General features: G+C 37.6%; 1 pseudogene across 1 annotated transcript; it reads right to left on the bottom strand.

The window, feature by feature from the left end:
• Positions 1-10512: 10512 nt before the first annotated feature.
• On the bottom strand, positions 10513-12344 carry LOC309857426 (WD40 repeat-containing protein SMU1 pseudogene; annotated as a pseudogene). Its single transcript has one exon. The product of its transcript is annotated as a WD40 repeat-containing protein SMU1 pseudogene (transcript).
• Between the last annotated feature and the right edge of the window lie 1944 nt (positions 12345-14288).

Genomic DNA, 14288 nt, shown 5'->3' with positions numbered 1-14288 from the left:
AAAAAAACTTAGAAAAACCATTTTTAAAAAAAAAAATATATATATATATATATATTTTTTTTTAAAGATATCATTTATTTATTTGACAGAGAGATGACAAGTAGGAAGAGAGGCAGGCAGAGACAGAGGGGGAAGCAGGCTCCCCGCTGAGCAGAAAGCCTGATGTGGGGCTCCATCCCAGGACCCTGAGATCATGACCTGAGCCAAAGGCAGAGGCTTTAAACCACTGAGCCACCCAGGTGCCCTAGAAAAAGCTTTTTAAAAAAGTGTTAGCCACACTTACTCAAACTAGAAGAAATACACCAACACATGGGTAGATTTTTTTCCCCCCTCTGGGTGGGAAAAAAAAATGGATTTTTTTCAAATTTCTTTAATATTTCATTTGCTAAAATAAACCTTTATTACTTTTACATGGAAAAAGAAAAACAAACTTCAGTTTAAAAAGCAATAGGAAAGAAGTTTCTGATAAAATTTTTGTTTTGTTTTGTTTTTTCTGACAAGCTTCATCCTCAAAAGTATTCATTGGGGATTTTGTGATGGACCTTCCATGTGATATGGCTTTTAATATCATCTCTGATATAGATTGAGTTACCGTAGTCAATAAATTTCAGTTAGGAAGGAATTCTCCTCAAGGCTTCTTGGCAGGAATTTTGCATACTTTTCACCTTTCCCCAGAGTCATGGACAGGACTCTTCCCTGTCTGTTCCTATCTACCACTTTCTCATTTTTTTTTTTTAAAGATTTTATTTATTCATCTGACAGAGAGAAATCACAAGTAGATGGAGAGGCAGGCAGAGAGAGAGGGAAGCAGGCTTCCTGCTGAGCAGAGAGCCCGATGCGGGACGCGATCCCAGGACCCTGGGATCATGACCTGAGCCGAAGGCAGAGGCTTTAACCCACTGAGCCACTCAGGCGCCCCAACTAACTGGCCACTTTCTCATTTTTGACAGAGATGCCTCACAGACAAAAATCCAGCTGCTTCTCACCCAAGCTCTTGCAAACCATCTAAGACAGCTCTTTCTCTTTCACAGAAACATGTCTGAAGGAAGTCCAGAAGAATCCAAATTAAGGAGCAGGGAGGGAATTATCCAGGTAGAAATTAAAGAGCTCCGATGGAAATCATGTTCAAATTCTTCTGGATTTTGGAATACTTTTAGATTTATAGAAAAATTACAGAGGGGACAGAGAATTCCCCCACAGCTTACATCCAGTTTCCCATGTTTTTAGCCTCTTACATCAGTGTGGTATATTGTCATAATAAATGAATCAATGTTGATTCATTCTTATTAACTAAAGTCCATATTGATTCAGATTTCCTCAGTTTTTACTTAATGTTCTTTTCCATTCCAGGATCTCATCCAGGGTTCATATTATGTTAGTCATCATATCTCTTTAGGTTCAGCTTGGCTGCGACAGTCTTTCAACTACATTTCAATTCTTTGAAAACTGGAAGAGATGAAGGGATGTTGTAGTCGTTCTAACTCCTTACAAATGCATGAATAGCTAAATACTCCCAGGAAGGGATTGGAAACTCTAAGATGTATATAAGCTACCAATATTCATTCAAAGTGCTAAGTGCTGAGCAAAATAGAAAATAAAGGAAATTTGCAAGCTTATTTACAGAAGAATGAGTGTCCTATATTTCATGCAACTGGCTGATCAATTTTAGTGGGGGGGCTTGGGAGGAGCCCATCTGGTTCACATCCAGTCCTTTTTAACAAGTAGAATTCAGACAGGGTCCACCCCACAGGGAAAAAACAGAAATCGGCCAAATGATCAATGTGGTAAAATAAATGAATAAATAAACTGCACACAGTTTCATCTGGAACACAGCGCCTAGCACAGTGCCTGGCTCACATGTTGAGTGAACGTTTATAAATGAATGAATGGAGTGTTGGAAGTACTGGGGATAGGGTTTCCCTAGAGCAGAACTTAATTTCAGAGGGTAAGACAATTCATGTGCAACATGAAATCTACCATCAATGTTAGACCATAAACTGAACTCTGTGAGCACTGTGACTGTGACTCTTTTATTCAAGTTTATGATTTTAAAAAGACACAAGTAAGTGAAACCATATGATAATGGACACTCTCTATTTGACTTATTTCACTCAGCATAATCTCTTCCAGTCCCGTCCATGTTGATACAAAAGTTGGGTATTCGTCCTTTCTGATGGAGGCATAATACTCCATTGTATATATGGGCCATATCTTCTTTATCCATTTGTCTGTTGAAGGGCATCTTGGTTCTTTCCACAGTTTGGTGACTGTGGCCATTGCTGCTATGAACATTGGGGTGCATATAGCCTTTCTTTTCACTACATCTGTGTCTTTGGGGTAAATACCCCCCAGTAGAGCAATTGCAGGGTCTATTCTTAATTTCTTAAGGAATCTTCACACTGTTCTCCAAAGTGGCTGCACCAACTTGCATTCCTACCAACAGTGTAAGAGGGTTCCCCTTTCTCTACATCCTCTCCAACACTTGTTGTTTACTGTCTTGTTGATTTTGGCCATTATGTAAGGGTCTACTTAACCAGAGTAATTCCATCTCAGTAAAACAGCCATTTTGTTGTTTGTGCAGTAAACTTAAACTGACCTTGCCCCCCCACCCCCCTCAGAGGAACTTATTTAGAAGCAAGCCTGGGAAACCAGTAAAATATGGTCAAACAGTCCCTGATAACAGAGCCCAAATACAAGGATGGGTCAGTCAGATGGAGATAACAGAGCCCAGAATGCAAGGACAAGTCAGGCCAGGTGGAGACATCCAATCAGTAAAGCACACATACTATCTCCCTAACCACCAAAGAATGTAAACCCCGCCTTTTGGGCTCCAATTCTGATCAGAGTAATAGGCTAGTTCAAACAGCTACTATAGGGCAAATTGTAATTCAATTGGCCACCTGCATGTGACCTAACATGACTATGCAACTTTCTTTATGTGTTACAGTTTCATTGGCCAGGCTCAACCACATGGCCTTTGCTCTGTAAAAGCTAGTCTGTGAGGCTGGGGGTCATCGCTTTCTCCGTAAGAGACGGCCCCGGGACACTCAGTTTGATTCTCTGTGCTGGCTCAAAATAAAGCTTTGCTTGACCTTCGCTTTGTATCAGTCTCGCTCCTTTGATCACAGACCCCATCAATTCTACCTGGTGCGAGGTGGTATCTCAATGTGGTTTTGATTTGACTCTCCCTGATCGCTAATGCTGATGAACATTGTTTCATGTGTCTGTTAGCCATTTGTATGTTGGGTAAGCCTAATGATGGGTATTATGGAGGGCATGTATTGCATGGAGCACTGGGTGTGGTGCATAAACAATAAATTTTGGAACACACACAAAAAAATTAAATTAAATTAGATTCACACACACATACACACACACACAAAGACATATATGATAGAGTACAAAGGGCATATCAAGAATTGCTTCTATTAGTTAATTGTGGGGCCTTTATGGCAGTTACCTAAGCTCTTCGAGAGCTAGCTTTTTCATTGGTATAATGCAGATGGTCATAGTTCCTACATAAATCTGCTGAAAGAATTAAATAAGACAGTATCTGATATAAGATCTGATATAAGAGTAGCTGGCCTAACAGAAAGTCAGCAAATGTTGATACATTATCATCTTCATTGTCATCTTCATCGACATCATCATCAAAGATGAGAAACATGCTCATTTTTGCTGCTACCCAAGGGTATTGCATGCAAGACAGTGATTCCTTTTCTAATTACCTGCTCCTCCCACCAGTTCTCCCCAGCATGATATTTTCTGAAGTGAGGACATTATATCCTGTGATCCATCTGGCAAATCCCTAACCATCTTTCCTAACCATACACCTTGAGAAACGTCTCCCTGAAAACCTTTCTCATGCTTCTCCCTGGTGCCTCGCTAGTACCAATTTGTATCTTGATGTAGCTCTCATCTCAGATATGGAAATCTTGGTTCCTATCCCAGCCACTTGGCTGAGAGTTCCTGAAGAAGGGGTTGGAAATGTGTTCATTCCAGTCTGCCCAGCACCCTGCATACTGCGTGGTATATTAGTTTTCTAGGGCCGCTCTAACAAAGGAGCACAAACTTGATGACTTGAAACAAGAAAAGTTACCATGTCACAGTTTTAAAAGCTAGCAGTCTAACATCATGGTGTCATATGGGCCATGCTTCCTCTGAAGGCTCTAGAAAAGTCTTCCCTAGATTCTACAGGGTTTCTGATGTTGACGGTGCTCCTTGGCATTCACTGGCTTGTGGCTGCCTCACTCTGATTTTTGTGTCCGTCTTCATGAGGCACTCTTCGCTCTGGGTGTCCGTGTCTGTCTCTCTTTTCCTTTTCTTATAAGGTCACCAGTCAGGTTGGATTAGCTGCTCACCCCATTTCACTATGACCTACACCTTAATGGCATCTACAAAGACTCTATTTCCAAATAAGGTCACATTCACAGATACCAGGGGTTAGGACTTCCACTTATTTATTTAGGGGACACACTTCAACCTGAAAAACTAACACGCAGTAGGTGCTCTCTGATGTCCTGAAGAGGGACTGGATGGATCAATGATTAAATAAACAAATCCTACTCTCCCGATAACCAGGTGCAGACATACAGGTGGTAGCTCATTCTTCTGTAACCACAACTATGCTTTACAATCCTGTGGTTTCTTGGCACCCACAGAATTCTGCCTTTTTAAATCCATGATTAAATAATCCCATGCTAAATCTCACAGTAATTCCCTTCCAGGTCTTCGTATTTGTATCCAATTATGGAAAACCCAAGTCAGAGCCTCAAAGGCATAATTTTAAAACCACTTCTTTTTTTTTCCTTCTGACTTAGCTGCCACAGCAGCGAGCATACTAATTGCATGAATCTCCTATCACCTGTATAATGTTAATAACTTGGAGGCAAACAGCCCTTTGCAACCACATCCGATTTACAGGGCCAAAGAAACTGACAATGTTTTAGACAGAGCTTGCTGCTAGTTTTTTCTCAATCCTTGTCTTTTTTTTTTTTTTTTTTAGATTTTTATTTATTTATTTGACACAGAGAGAGACACACACACAGTGAGAGAGGAAAACAAGTGGAGGAGTGGGAGAAGGAAAAGCAGACTCCCCTGCTGATCAGAGAGCCCAATTTGGGGCTCGATCCCAGGACCCCAGATCATGACTTGACCATGAGCCAAGGCAGATGATTAATAGCTGAGCCACCCAGGTACCAAATCCTTGCCTTTTTAACATATGTAATCAGCAACTTCATTTTCTTGCCTTTGCTTTCATGTTAGAACAAAGGACAGGAAGTACCACAGAATATGCAAAACTCTAAGTCTGCTGGTATCCTGGGTTCTGACCTGCATATTTCTGTTTTCCTTGTCTTGCTTCCAAACCATAGAGAGGTGTCAGTAGTTTCCAAAGTACTGAGCTCTCACTTTAGCTGTTTTACCTTCTTTGCTGGCATTGGTCTCTTTTCAACCCTTACTGACCTGCCTCTCCACAAAAAAAAAAAAAAATAAATAAATAAGTAACTAACTTTTCTTTGAAGCAGTAAATGAAGAACACAGTGGGCCTACTCACTAACACTCCTGGTTCTTCGTCCTACTTAGCTGTCCTGTGATGCTAAATTAGCTTATCTGCTTCTGCCTGGGGAGACATGAATAAAAAAGGGAAAAGACACTGTCCTGGGGATTAAAGAAATGATAAAGCCACAGGCAACGTCATGCACATTTACTCATACTTACGAAAATAGCAATGTGACATCCTTGGAAGAGTTTGTCACCCTTCTCCTACTGAGGTTGAGAAAGTGTGGGAGAAGTAATAGCCAGAATTTGGAAAATGAAAACATACTTCCAATGGACTCCTTCTCCAGAGTGTTAAATGCTAATATCTCTTGGGAGGTTCTTGGTTGTGGTTCTACCCAACCTGGTAAAGGGAAGCTGGTCCTTTGCCCAAAATATCAACAAAAAGCCTAGCTTTTTCACTTAGCTGATCTTAAAAATCAATAAGATAGGTAATTTATTTCTCTTCCTTGTCTTTGGCTCTTCACTCTGGAAAGTTCTTTCTTTTCCCTTACCTTCCCTGACCATAGGTGGGAGAGACTCAGCACTCCCAGGGGCTAAACTTCTTTCTCAGTCAGTTTCTCAGTCAAGGGATTTGGGTATTCAAAGTTTGTCCTCAGTATCAAATAATCCAACATTTGGGTCTACTGTCACCGCGGTGTAACTTACAATATAGTAGAGTTTTTACTCTCTTGACTCCAAACAATTCCATGTACCGATAGCCTCACCCATGAGATAGACAGATAGGTGGGTAGGTAGACAGATAATATTCACTCTATTTCTTACCACCACCAGTTCTTGCTCTTTCTTAATGCCAGGTACCCTGAACTTACAAGACTTGATAGAGGCACACATTTAGTATCATTAATCGGAGACATTTTGTGCAGATACAAGGTTAAGTGTATGTCACATCCTGATTGGATTTTTACTCTTGACACCTTAACCCATTGATTTGTTCCTTGTTAAAAGAATGAGTTTTAATTGACCATTTTCCACTCTGTGTTTTATCATCCTACCATTTAAGGTGAAGAAAACCTCCTTCTCTCTACCTAGAAGTCTCTGAAATACATCGATTCCATTTTATTCTTGCTTGTAAACTGCCTGCCCCTCTTCCTTTTACCTTTCCTGTAATACTTGCCCAAAGCAGCCAACAGTACCTATCACACTGTACACCTTCCACCCTTTTCCACTAGACATCTACAACTTCATTAATTGCATGATTTCCCCCCAAGTTATCAAACATGATGGTTTCAGCAAAACTTTCGCCATTGCATTACACAACTTGCCATCTTTCGAGCCTTCAATAAAGTTTTTTTGCCAACAGTCAAATAGTTACCCAAATTATAGATTTTTGTTATGGCAATGTTCTATATCTAAGGGCTAATTATTGTTTCAGTCAAGATTGAGAAATCAGGCCCTAATCCTTAAAACTTAGCCTTGGAAATAAAATATTTCCATTTCAGTGGTCAAAGAAAGCTGCATAGCCACACCTAAATTCAAAAGGACTGGAAAAATAAAACATTACTAACCAGGTGCCCAAGAAAAGCAAAAGAAATCAGAAATATTTGATGAACAGTACTAATACTGTAAAAGCACTTAAGAAAATTAACAGTAATTCCCTGTCATCATCTAAAATTCAGTCTACTCTGTTAGTTGTCTTAATCACTGTAGCTTCATTATAATTCTTTTTTTTAAGGATTTATTTATTTATTTGAGAGAGAGAGAGATTTTAAAGAAAGAGAGAAAGGATTCATGTGGGGTGAAGGTGGTGGCAGTCAGCATGGGCTTGATCTTAAGGCTCTTGAGATCATGATCTGAACTGAAACCAAAAGAGTCAGACACTTAACTCTCTAAGCCACCCAGATAACCCTCTAATAATTCTTGAAAGCCAGTAGATTCAGGCTTCACATTTTGTTCTTATTCTTTGCTATTCTTGGCATTTTTATTTTCATATAACTCTTAGAATCAGCTCATCAATTTCCACATAAAAAAACAACCTATTAAAAAAAAAAAAAACAGCAACCTGCTGGGATTTCTATAGAGATTGCCCTGAATCTTTACTTCAGGTTATGGAGAAATAACATCTTTAAAATACTGAGCCACTAACTTCATGAGTATAGTGTATTCTTCATTTATTAAATTTTCTTTATTGCAATGATGTTATGTATTTTGTATACAGATATGCTTATAACCCAATAGATCTGTTTTGCATTTATTTGATATTTTGAATATCCTTATAAATTGTACTGCACATTGAAAAGACACACTTTATCATTTATTGTTAATGACTTTAAAATTGAATCGACCTTCGATGTCAAATCTGAATCTAGCAACCTTGAAAAATTCACTTAGTGATTCAAATTACTCAACTTTTGGTTCTTTTAGATCTGCAAATTCCAACCATATCATCAGTGAATGACGGTTCCAGTTTTTCTTAACTTTATAATTTTGGTTTAATTTTCTACTCTAATGGAGTTGACTAGGTACTCTAGTCCAGTGGTACCTAGAGGTGTGAATAAGGGATATCCTTCTCCCTTCATAATCACAGGAAGAAAGCTCTCAATGTTTCACCCTTCGACACAATAGTAATTCTTGCTTCTTGTAGGTAACTTTTAATAGGTTAAGGAAATTCTCTTTGTTTATGTACTTCATAGATTTTCATTACAAATTATATGTTGAATCTTATCAATTGCTTTCTGTATCTAGTTATGGTCACATGATTTCCCCTCTCTTTTATGTTGATGTGGTTCATTACATTGATTTCAAATGTCAAACCAACTTTGCATTCTTCAAATTAACTAAACTTGGTTTTTATGTATTTTTAATATATTGCTGGGTTTGTTAATATCTTTAGTATTTGTAGGTACTGGTTTGTGAGAGCAACTCAGTTATATTACTATTATTATTATTATTATTGTGTTCTTGGTACCATGCTTAGAATGGCCTTATTGAATTATAAGGAAGTTTCCTTCTTTTCTTATTTTCTGGAAGGTTTGTGTAATATTGGTGTCTATTCTCAGGTAAATTTTTGGTAGAATATTCCAGTGAAGCCATCTGGTCTTGTAATTTTCTTTGTGGGAAGATTTGAAATTATTGATTCAACATCTTCAACAGATAACAGACTATGCAGATGTTCTCTTTAGAAGTTTATCTATCTAATCAAGATGTTCAAATATTTTGGAATATAATTCATTATATGCTCTAATGTAGTTTACATTTTCCTCTATCAAACATTTTAAGGTCTATAGCATCAATAATAGTGATGTTCTGTGTTATATTCCTGATGTTGGTTATTTGTGCCTTGTCTTTCTATTCTGATTATTCTTGGTAGGAGTTATTGATAATGCTAGCTTTTTCAAAGCACCACTGTTTGGCTTTGTAGACCTGCTTTTTTGTATCATTGTTCTCTTTTATTATACTTATAATTTCATCTTTCTGCAGTTTACTGGCTTTGATTTGCAAATATTTTTCTACATTCTTGAGTTAGATACTTGGATAGTTGATTTTCAGGTTGTTGTGGTTTTTTTTTTGTTTTGTTTTGTTTTGTTTTTTAATATGTGGCATTAAGGCTACAAATTTTCCTTTATGTGAAGCTCTATCAGCACCCCATCATTCTTTTTCTATCGTTTTGTTCAAAATCTTTCTTCACTCCACTCTGATTTCAGTTTTGACCCATGGTTATTTTAAGCATCTGTGTTCATTTACAAAACTTGGTATTTTCTTTTAATTACTGATTTGTACCATATTTCTAGTGTGATAAGGTAATATACTCTTAAAGGATTCAATTCCTTGTTGTTGAGACTTGCTTTTATGGCTCAACATTGTTTGTGGATATATATTATCTCTGCTCTTGAAAAGACTATTATAGCTTGCAGTATAGTATGTACATAAATTAGATTTTGTATGATAATCACATTGTTCATATATCCTTTACAGTAATGGGCTTTTTGGACTTTTTGTTTGTTTGTTTGCTTGTTTTGCTAATTATTGAGAGAACTGTGTGTAAGTCTCCCCAAACGATTATGAATTGCTATGTTTATCTTTTTAGTTGTGCTTAATAAATATGCTTAATATATTTTGAAGCTCTCTTGTTACAAGTATCAAAGTTTAGAATATGTAGATCTTTCTAGTAAATTGAACCTGTTATTATTACAAAATATCACTCTTGATCTTCAAAAATATTTGTTCCCTAAGATCTATATTATCTGATGTTAGCATTGTTGCACCGGCTTGCTTTTGATTAGAATTTCCGCAAAATATTTTTCCATCTCTTTCCTGAATTCCAAATGTAATGTGTTTCCTTTTTTTTTAATTTAAATTTGATTAATTAACATATGGTGTACTATTTCTTATAAGCAGCAATGATTGTGTTTTAATGTAGCCTGAGTTTTTTTCTTTTTAGCTGAAGTATTTAATCTAATCTTCACTTAAGGAAAGTTTATATGTTTGATTTTCTATGTATCATCTTGTTCTTATTGCAATTTGTCTTATCTATTCTATGTTTCTTTTTTCTTTCTCCTCTGGATTAAGTGTTTTGTTTTGTTTTTGTTTTTGTTTTTGTTTTTCTCCAAAAGGGTAAAGTTTATTAACATCTAAAAAAACCAGACCAGCAAAGAGCTACTGAGTATGGGATGGTTACTTATTCACAAATTTTACTGCAGGAGGTATGTTTTAATCACCATTTCAAAAATCAAAGTAGTTTTCTTCTAGAAAGAGCAGTATTTCTTTTTTTTTTTTTTTTTTAAATTTTTATTTTTTATAAACATATATTTTTATCCCCAGGGGTACAGGTCTGTGAATCACCAGGTTTACACACTTCACAGCACTCACCAAAGCACATACCCTCCCCAATGTCCATAATCCCACCCTCTTCTCCCAAACCCCCTCCCCCCAGCAACCCTCAGTTTGTTTTGTGAGATTAAGAGTCACTTATGGTTTGTCTCCGTCCCAATCAGACTACTGAAAACATTACATGACTGCCCCAATTAGAAATAGATAAATGAATACCTTAAAATATATATATAAAAGAGTAACTGCTACTTGAACATGAATTTTCACAAAATTACTCTTATTCCTAATTCAGACAATTGCTTAGAAAAGGTTGCCTTAAAAAAAAAAAAAAAGAAAAGAAAAAAAAAAAGCAATACATGAATATGTCTTCACTTAAGTACATGCTCTCAAGCAACTTTTAAAAGAAAAGTGGAAATTAGGGTTTCCAGAGCTTTAGGAGTCCATCTTCACTGTAGGTAGCAATCAGGTTCTGATGAGGGTGATGTGCGATACCAATCACATCCTTCTCATGAACTGTCAAAGTTCTCTCCAGTTTGCCAGTGACTGTACTAAAACAGTAGAGCACAAAATCCTCCCCGACACAGTAGATCCATTCACCACGAGGGGACAGGGCACAGCAAACAAAATCCCCACCTTCTCTCTTACCAGAGCTGAAGCTCCTGACAATCTGCCCCTGCATGTTCATGATAACCACGGTATTTGATCTGTTACACACCACAAAGTGCTCTGGATTTTTAGGAAGCAGGATCACACTGTTGACAGTGATATCTGTCCCCGCAGTGCTGTCCAGGGATTTAAAGGTATTTGAACATTCTGTGGTCTTCATATTCCAGATCTTTACAGTGCCATCAGAGGATGCACTAATAATATAATGTCCATCTTGTGTAAAAGTTGCTTCATTAACAAAGGAGGAATGGCCACGAAATTCCTTCAAAGTTTTCCCAGATTTTAAACCATGAATTCTAATTGTCTGGTCAAAAGAGGCACTAAGGATCTGACTGCTATCCTTAGAAAAGCTTAGATAGGTGACACCTTTACTGTGGGCCCTTTCAAATCTCCTTAAACACTGCCCACTCTGAATCTTCCATACCTTAATTTTTCCATCTTGGGCCCCAGTTGCTAACATTTCTGTATCTCTGCTGAAGCACATGCAGAGGACAGCATCATCCATCATCATAAAGTTATCCTGGGCCTGGTATTTAAGATCCTTTCTGATTTTTCCAGTTGTAAAGTTCCAGACTTCTATGAATCCATCAACAGACCCAGTGACCAAATACTGACCATCTGGAGAAAATCGGGCACACTCCACATGTGATTTCTGACCAAACTTAATATGCCTGCTCAGCTGTGTAGGAAACTTTTCTTCTTCCACATCTTTGACAGCTGCTTTGCTTCAGAACAAATCTATGGTCATGCCAGGAGGAAGCAACTCCTGGTGCTGCTGCCACTTCAGGGCCTGCCCCAGGAATGCCATGAGACAAGATGGAGGGACCACACTGACTTCACCAGCTAAGGCCTGGGCAATTGCTGCTCTTCTCTTCTCTTTGCTACTTCCATCTGGGTATGCCTCACGAGGATCAAAATAAGACCTGGCCAAGAGGTTCTCCAAATGAATATAACGCTCTGGCTGGGTTTGTTTTAACATGATCATGGGGTCTGTCTGTCTCAAGAGTGACCTGGCAGCTCCCAATTCACGCAGCTCTATCAATTCCAGAACAACCTGTTCATAGAGGTCAATGAGGGTTTTGTCTGGCAATTTCAGAGACTGTATAGCCTGTAAAACAGTATCCCAATGGCCACTATTAATGTCAGCTACAAAACTCTCAATGCTGTCCACGGTATTCAGAGACACAGTAGTCTCTTCCTGTAAGGTTGCTAGTGCCCGATGTAAACTGTTCTCCTTCAGGTACTGCATGATAAGACGGATCACATCCGAGGACTCGATTTCGATCGACATAGTGCTATCTTCACAGGGACACACACCAGTCCACCCCCAGGCCCAGTCGCGCGACACACCAAATACCTTGTTTTGTTTTTTTATTATCCCATTACCCCCTCTAACATCAGCTACTTTCACATGATTTTACTACTGTTTTCATAGTTGTCTTAAAGATGCAAACAAATGCTCTTGGTCAATTACTGTCTAGTATAAGTTAACATTTTTATCTAATCTTACCAATTCAAGAGACTTAAAAAACTTCGACCCCATTTACCTTATCCCAATTTATGTACTGCCTTATCTGTTTGTATACAGTTTAGCCCTCACAAAACGCCATTGTCATCACTGCTACTGACTTCTAAACCAATACTTTATTAAGAATGAACTGTATGTTTATCCTTTCTCTCACTCTTCATTCTTTTCTGCATCTCTAGGTTTCCTTATGGTATCATTTTCCTTTTCCGTAAAAAAAAAAATCCATCAGTGTTTTCTTTAGTGAGTTGAACAAACACCTTCTGTGTCCTGTTCCACATCACCTCAGTTCTTCTCTCATTTTAGCTCTATTTGTGCTGTTGTTTTTTGTTGTTGTTGTTTTGTCTTGTTTTTAAAGATTTTATTTATTTGAGAGAGAGAAAGTACACAGGAGCAGGAGGGAGGAACAGAGGAAGAAGGAAAAGAAGACTCCCCACTGAGCTCTGAGTCCAACGTGGGGCTTGATCCCAGGATCCTGAGTTCATGATCTGAGCCAAAGGCAGACACTTAACAGACTGAGCCACCAAGATGCCCCTGTGCTGGAAAGTTTTGGTACACACAGACATCTCCTGTCAAGTACCAGCTATGCTCTTCAGCCTTGGTGCTTTTTCTAAAGTCAAGGGAGCTTACTCAGTGTTTATGAAGAAAAGACTTGGGTAATGACCTTGGGGTCTGCTTTCATCCATTCCTGTCAACTTTTTCTTTATGTAAATTGGAATAATGATATTGGGCACAGGCTATTCAATTTTCATAACTTCTTCTTAAATTGATCACTTTAGCTTTATGCAATGTTTCCAGCAACACTTCTTGCCTTAAACTTTATTTTGGTTCATATTTATAGAAACACACCAGTCTTTTTTTGGTTAGTATTTGCATGGTCTCTCTTTTCATTTATTTCAATTTCAGCCTCTCCATGCCTTTATATTTCAATTATGTTTTTATAACAAGCATATGGGTGCATCTCTGACCATTATATTTTGTAATTTCATTACAGTATATTTAGGTCCATATTGTTCTTTGATCTCTCCATTCTACTTTTATTTCAGTCGGCTACCTAAATCTGAAGTTTGTTTTCTTTCCCTAATTTCAAGAAATATTTAGCCATTACATCACTGAATATTTTCCTTTCTGCATTCTCTTTACTATCTCCTTCTGGAACTCAAAAGTATTATGTATTATTTCACACCACTCTCTCTATATTTCAATACCTTGTTCACATTTTTAACCTCAATGTCTCTGTGGACTGCATTCTGGATAATTTTACTGGAATTATCTTAGTTTACTAATTTTCTCTTTGGCGGTATCAAATCGTTGTTTGATATGTCAACTTTGCTTTTAATTTTGTCTTGATTGTCCTATCTGGAAATTCTGTCTCATTATTTCTATAATCTTTTTTATTGCTATTTTATCATCCCTTGTTCCTTTTTCATGTTTTTGTTGATGTAAGCATGAAACTCAGATGGTGTCCATGTGTGTATGTGTGTGTGATCATACTAATAATTAATTTTATAGTCTGTTCCTTCTGCTAGCCTTGTCTAATGGCAGTATATTTACTTGTCTGTTTTCTCATTTTTGTTGTGAGCGTCTCATAGTCCTTGAACTTTACCTGTTGGACAACCTTAAAGCATAGCCTGAATTTGCTTTCTGTCTGAAAGCATTTATGTTTGCTTTTAAAGACTGCATTTTTTTTTTTTTAACCACACATGTTTGACTATATATGAATCTAAGTCATGATCTCATACAAGGGCTAAATTTTGGTTTTGACTCTTCA

Source organism: Mustela nivalis (genome assembly GCF_964662115.1).
Source record: "Mustela nivalis genome assembly, contig: HAP1_SCAFFOLD_695, whole genome shotgun sequence".
NCBI lineage: Eukaryota > Metazoa > Chordata > Mammalia > Carnivora > Mustelidae > Mustela > Mustela nivalis.
This window is presented reverse-complemented; position numbering and strand designations above follow the sequence as displayed.